Genomic DNA, 7,379 nt, shown 5'->3' on the forward strand with positions numbered 1-7,379 from the left:
AAAAAAACCTGTAGGAAAGGACAGAATTAAATATCAATAAAGCATCCAGGGTGCACCATGTTAAAGAACAGTGTACAGTCAAACTTGTTTAACATTGTAAATAGAGGAATCTGCAGAAGGTTTAATGGATGTATTATTGTGTGTTTTAAGGCGGATATTTTGTGTTGTGTGATTGACAATATGCATGGGAAACTCTATCTGAAAAGTCTACATGAGTAACATGACTGCTATGTTTTGGTCCCATCACATTAAAGAAATGTACTTCATGTCTTTCTATATTTGCTATTTTTTACATCAGTGTTTTAGGATGTCCATATATTCTGCTGAGTTCATAATGCTTAAGAAAATGTAACACAACACTGGCTGTGTCTATGAAGATGTCATATTTGAGGCCGTATTGATGTAGAATGAATGGTACAATCGATAATAGAAAGAGCAAAGCAATCAATTGTAATTAAACAGATTGCTGATGGTCAGAATGCTTTGCTACAATAATTCCTACATGAAATAACAACAGTGGGACACTGTGCTGTGAATAAAACTCATTGTTTTCGAAATATTTCTTAGTTCAGTGTTTCTGTTCTCAAAAATCATTCAATAAAGCCCTACAGCAAGATGTTTGATACAAAGAAAATAGATATATAAAATATATATGGTCGTGTGTGCTTTCCATGCATGCCTGAGAATAAAATAAATGTTTTAATAACATCAAGACCTGTTGTTTTCTTTGTTCATATCATTGTTTTGAGCATTCATAATGTTTTCCATATGCTTAATTGTATTATTTACCCAAAATGAACATTGTATCATTACTTACAAACAGTCATTTTATTTTAAACCAATATTCTGCTATTTTCTTAAAAGGAAAGCAAAACGAGAATCCATATGCAAATGATCTGTTTCATGAAATCTTAATGATACAGTTATCACATTCAACTCACTGATTCACTGACTCACAATATTAGTAGCAGCTCACAGTGAATAATTGATTTGCAAAATCAGAAGATTCGATGCACCAATCATATGGAATTCTTTTATGTTTCATGATTTCCTTTGTGTTGCTTTTGGATCCTTTTTGCAGCTTGAAAGCTTCCCATATATTGTAATTGCACTTTTGATTATTTGGGTCAACTTCCTCTGAAAGCATCTCAATATAGTTCTTTCTTGTAACACTTATTATAATGCATTCTAACATAATGGTCCAAGTTCTCATGTATTTTGCACGCACTACTGTTGCATTGTTACATGCAATGCACAAACCACTTTACTTATGTATAAATATTAATGTGTATTAAAGAGAATCATTCTGTCCCTATTTACATAAGTGCTTGAATCATGTGTGACAGTATTTGGGTGAAAAACACATAATGGGCCGCTAAAGATGGTGGAGATTTTTCTTTTTTACAACATATGATTTCTTTTTCTCTACGTTGACAACAGAGGAACCATTAGGCCATTGCCAGCACAGTTTACTCACAGTCTGTAGGCCTTAACACTTAACCTTGATGACAGACGTGTGCGCTGGGGGTGAAGAAATGATGACATCTGATGACGGAGCAATAGGAGTCTAAACACAGGGCTGCAACGGAGAGACTGAAAGGCTCGACAGAGTGAACATTCACCACCAAATTATCAGCTGCTCATACATCAATCAGCCGTCAGTCAGAAATATGGAATTATGACAGTGACACATTTACCAGCCTAAAGATTCAGGGGCCACGAGAAGTTCTTGAGAACTTTTTGTGCAAGGGAATAGAATAAAATAATTGAAATTTAGACTCCGGGAATGTGTGTTCTCAAAGCAATAATGGTATTGTCTAGTCATCCATTTTTGTCTATTACTTTAGAATCATCACCTTCTTCAGGAAGAAAAGAACTAAATTCCAAGCACTTCTAGAACATGAACTTTGTCAGCTTTTATTTATTAATTTCATTGTTTTTAATAAAGAACATTAAAAATCTCTTAGGTCCCAAGGCAAATTTGAACAGTGCTTGTGCCCACACTAACAACCAAAATGGTATGCTACAAGATTAATCAGATTAGTTAAAAGGTCCTTTATTGATCAATAAATTAATCAATTTCTGGGTAATTGAAATTACTCGAATCACTAGTGTCTGTGTATTTTTGTCAAACACTGCCACCTTGTGCCAAATGCATAGTCCTACATCCAAAACTTTAGGTTACTTGGGTAACCTAACACACCCATTCTCTGATAACAAGAATGAAGAAATTAGGTCATTTGAATGCTTTTTATTCATCTATATTATTAATAGCTAAATGTAGCACTGTAAATTGTGGCTGTCAAATCAATGTCCATTTTAAAGGTTTAAATGTTGGAATATTATCATAACATACTGTAGCCTACTACTACTTATTTAGTATAAATCAGTTTTAGCTGATTTATGGGGACATTTTTCAGCATTTTACAACAATAATAGTTAACAGTTAAATTAATTAATTAAATAATAATTAAATGCGAAAATGTATATATTTTAATCAATGCAGAATAAATGTTTAAATAAATATAATATATATATAATTGCATAAATGTAATATTATCAGTATTAGCTGAATTTATATTGTAATGCATAACATGCTTCACTGAAAATACGGTCCATTTCCATTGTTGTAATATAATATTTAGATCTTGATGTAATCATCATCATCATCAGTTTTAGCTGATTTATGGGAATTTTACATTTAATAATTAAATGTTTCAGCAATAGTAGTTAAATAAATTAATGGAAAAATAATTAATGTATAAATTAGTATTTATATATATATTCATAATAATGCATCTATAAACAAATATATGTAGTATAAATAAATAAATAATTAAATGGCAGAATTAAAAAAAAAAAAAATCCAATGAAATGTTTAGGATACATCTTGTTAAAGTGGGAAGATATTGGTCATATCTTTTTGGACTTATTTTGCAGATTTGATCTAACAAAATAGGATCGAAACAAACTCTCTCCCTTCACACACGCCCTCTCGTCGGACACCACGCCCTGGAGTTCCTCGCAGGGCGGAAGTTGTCATTCTAACCGCTTCCTACTTCCTGCGTCAGAACATTCCGCTGTGTCTATGCGGCTTTAACGGCGCTTTTCGGATTTTCTGAGTGATTATGGCTGCGAGCAGCAGCACCGGCTCGGCTACGGAGCCTCCGGGACTAGAGACCCAGTGGAGGGAGATCGACAACCTGAACCAGCAGCAGCTCCGGGCCGGAGACAGCTGGTGAGAGAAACTTCAGCCTAAATAACAAACAAACAAACATTCAATAAACAACAACAACTACAACACACATTGCGCTCTGACAGAACTCTGTAAAACTTATAACGCTCTGGAGTTTGTGCGGTTCGGGGGTCTCCAGGTTCTCCAGGTTTAGTAGCAGCCGTGCCAACGTGATAAAGAGTTAAATGATTCAGATATCAAATAAAAGAAGGAAACTAACATACAGGTCAGTTTTCAGGCCTAATTAAAGATCGGGTTTCCTGGTTAACAGCTTCCTTGGCATCATTTAGTTCTGACAGCTTGCTTGTCTCACCAGATTCTAACACCATCAACTCCACCCGCTTTAAACGCTTTCATTTCTTTTCATTTTCATAAATCAGATGTGAACATGACCTAGTTTTATGTGTAGAAGTCATTAATGCAGTTGTTTTAAGTTTCACTTCCATCTCTAGAAGGTGTGTCAGTCTGTTATGGGAAAGTTACTTTCGGTTTGTGTTTGTCCCTTGGACAGGAAAGGCAGAATTGCTGTATTTCCTTCTCGTCCTTAAAGGCAAATGACAAGTGTTTGGTGTCTTAATCCATGTCTGACACTGGCGCCCTTTACAGTTTACATTAAACAGATTTGTACTAATGCTCATTAAATGATGCTGGACTGACACAGCCAATCAGTGTTGAATGTGACAGGTGCGTGTGTCTGTATTGCAGGTATTTGTTGGACAAAAGATGGTATGATCAGTGGAAAGAGTATGTACACGCCGGGGACCAGAATTCTTCATCCTATCCCGGGAAAATTGATAACACTGAGCTCTATGAAGGTAAGTGCTGCTATTCTGTGTGATGTTACACACAAGATCCCATTGATCCCATTACACACAGATCCCATTACACACAGATCTGTTCCCTTAAAGAAGTGGTTCACTTAAAAAAAAAAAAAAAATTGCTGAAAAGTTACTCGCCCTCAAGCGATCCAAGATTAAGACTGTTTCAGATTTAGAGTAATGTAGTTTTATGTCATTCACTCACAAACGGATCTTCTGCAGTGAATGGGTGCCGTCAGAATGAGAGTCCAAACAGCTGATCAAAACATCACAATAATCCACAAGTAATTCACACAAATCCAGTCCACCAATCAACATTTTGTGAAGTTAAAAGATGCATGTATGTAAGAAACAAATCCGTCATTTATGCATCTTCTGGCCAGAATATGAGTCCATAATCCATAGTAATGCTTAAAAGTTATTGTATGGAGGACTTGTATTTTAGCTGGAAGCAATGGTTTAAAGTTAAAAATACTGTAATGATGAATTTGCTTCTTACAAACACTCTTGCTTCACAAGATGTTTATTGATGCACTGAAGTCTATTGTGATGATTATTGTGATGTTTTTATCAGCTGTTTGGACTCTCACTCTGACGGCACCCATTCACTGCAGAGGATCCATTGGTGAGCAAGTGATGGAATGCTACATTTCTCCAAATCTGTTCTGATGAAAAAACAAACTTTCAGCAAATGTTAATTTTTTTAGGTGAACATTTCCTTTAATAATTATGGAAGTAGAAGATGTTTTGAAATACTTTTGTATGCTTTCTGTAGATCTGGATTCCTATCATCTGAAAGAGAGGCTGTCTGAGAATGAGGACTTTGTCCTGGTCCCAGCAGAAGCCTGGCATAAACTCTTGTCGTGGTATGACATGATGGACAATCAACCTCCTTTGGAGAGAAAGGTAGTGTTAACCAGACTGTTAACTTTTCTTTATATTAAAATTAAATGAGATGTTAAATTCAGAATCGGCAGTGTTTGTCATTAACTGAGGATGATGTGAAATCATCTTCTTTCTCTTTGCAGGTTGTTGATCTTCCCAGCACTGTTAAAGTAGAGGTCTACCCTGTGGAGATCTACCTCTGTCTTTCTAGCAACATGGAGAGTACTGTATCTGCATGCTTCAGTCGAGCAGACAAGATACGTGAGTACAGGCTGTTGATGGATAGAAAAACTATTTGGACACTTAAAAATGTCTGATTAAATATTACAGTCTCACTGTGCTTTCTGCATGTAAAATCACTGCAATGAATATCAGGACTAGGGCTTCTGTTTTAAATAACGTGAAATAACAAGTAAAAATAAATTCAGTCTACTTTCCAGCAACACTGTAAATTATGTATCTTTGAAGTTTGCTTTCTCAGTTTGTGATATTTAGATCCTCTACTGATGTGCATGTCCTGTACACTATACAAATTCATGGAATGCGCTTCCATTCAAAAGTTTAGGGTCAGTAAAATTTTTGAAAGAAGTCTGTTATGTTCTTCAAGGCTGCATTTATTTAATCAAAAATACACAAAACAGTAATATTGTAAAATAATATTAAAATGTACAATAACAAAATTTCCTGTGATACTGACATTTAAAAATAATTCTATTATGCTGATTTGTTGCTGATTTTATTTATTTATTTATTTTTTTTGGAAATGTACTTTCATGTTTTTTTTTTTTTTATGGGTTCCTTGATAAAATACATTCTTGTTATTTGAAAAACTTTTTTTTTTAAAGCATTCATTTCTTTAAAAAAAAGAAAAAAATCATACTAACCCCAAACTCATGAAAAGTAGTGTAAGTTATGAAGTGTGTATCTTTTTAAGTTAGATGACAGTTACCTTAATACATTACAATTTCTGCTAGCCATAAGCATAAAATTATGGTTGACAAACAGGCATACTACACTATACTTAAATTCAAATAAACTAAATGTCTTCTTTGGCACATCAAAGGTTTAGCTCAAACTCTGGATTGCCACTTAATTTACAGAATGTTCTCACAGATTTTATTTTATTTTTGGCATGTAATTATGTTTTGTAAACAGATGTGTGAACCCCCTCAGGTTATTGGCAGCCTGGTGTATCTGAGCTGCAGATCTCTGAGTGTGTGCATGTGTGTAAATCTCTCTCATGTGTACCTGTGTTTGATAGACGCTATACATCAAAAGATACGGCAGCATTTTAACGTGTCAGAGACTGCTGAGAGCCGACTGTGGATGAGGAGTACGGATACGAGCTCAGAGAGGCTACGCAACCTCAACATGACTATCCTAGACAGCTGCCTCAGCTCCGGCATGGTAAAATACACACACCTACCATTTACACCCCTAAACTCTGGTCATCTGTTATGTTATGTAACCATTTGGTAACATTTACTGTAATAAACACTGCCCGCAACCTCACCTGGCAGGTTTGTCATATAGACGAACTTTGCTACTAGCAAATGAATGCTCTGTCATGGGCCACCCTGCATGTGTTTGTGTGTGTGTGTGATGTGTCCTAACATGCTCTGCTCACTCTGCAGACGGTGATTATGGAGATCAGGAATGCGGATGGTACGTGGCCCACATCAAGGCCTCAGATCATGTGAGTATAAAGACTCCAGCTTTCTTCTCTCATGCACTAATGCAGGTTTCCTTTCTGTTTTTGTTTAGGAAAATGGAAAGACACGTGTCTAAAGCACAAAATGTTCAAACATCCACATATGTATTATCAGCTCCATTCATTTACATTGGTAGCTTGTTGAAGTAGGTTAAACGCTTATATCCTCCAGAAATGGCAAACCAAATTTGATCAGTGTAGCACAAATTAACTTTGAAATCAATCTTGTGGTTGGTAGAAAGCATTGTTCATTTTGAAAATAACTGGGACAATATAATTTACACCCACTGTCTAGTAAATCAGAATAACCCACATGTTTTTGTTAATGGGCAAAAATAATCCTTTATGCCTTCTATGCTAGTCCAATAAACAGTAAACCATTATAGTAGGTTAAAAAGAAGATTTTGCCTTATACAAATCAGTTTCAAAAATAAACAGACCATGTTTTAAGGGGTCACATTATGACCTTAAAGCATAGTATTATAGTCAACACAAATTTATCCATATAGCACTTTTTCAATGCACATTATTTTAAAGCAGCATTACAGAATATCATGATGTTCATGTATACGTTAGCCCTGTGATGCACAACATGGGTCTAAAGTGACCCAACTGAGTTTATTTTTTCTAGATCTTTGTAAGAAATTAATTTCATCATTCAGAATTCCATGAATTCCTCAATTAACTTGTTTTTGATCATCACAAATCCTTATATTTTCTTTGTTACTTT

General features: G+C 35.0%; 1 protein-coding gene across 1 annotated transcript in view; it reads left to right on the forward strand.

Moving 5' to 3' along the window:
• LOC109045602 (metabotropic glutamate receptor 6-like) overlaps positions 1 to 673 on the forward strand; it is a 200,175-nt gene extending 199,502 nt beyond the window's left edge. Inside the window, exon 12 of the mRNA XM_042729350.1 lies at positions 1 to 673. This exon is cut by the window's left edge and continues 691 nt beyond it. The gene's annotated coding sequence lies outside the window, so the exon portion shown is untranslated.
• The last annotated feature ends 6,706 nt before the right edge of the window (positions 674 to 7,379 follow it).

This window comes from Cyprinus carpio, chromosome B8 (assembly GCF_018340385.1).
Source record: "Cyprinus carpio isolate SPL01 chromosome B8, ASM1834038v1, whole genome shotgun sequence".
NCBI classification, from domain to species: Eukaryota; Metazoa; Chordata; class Actinopteri; order Cypriniformes; family Cyprinidae; genus Cyprinus; species Cyprinus carpio.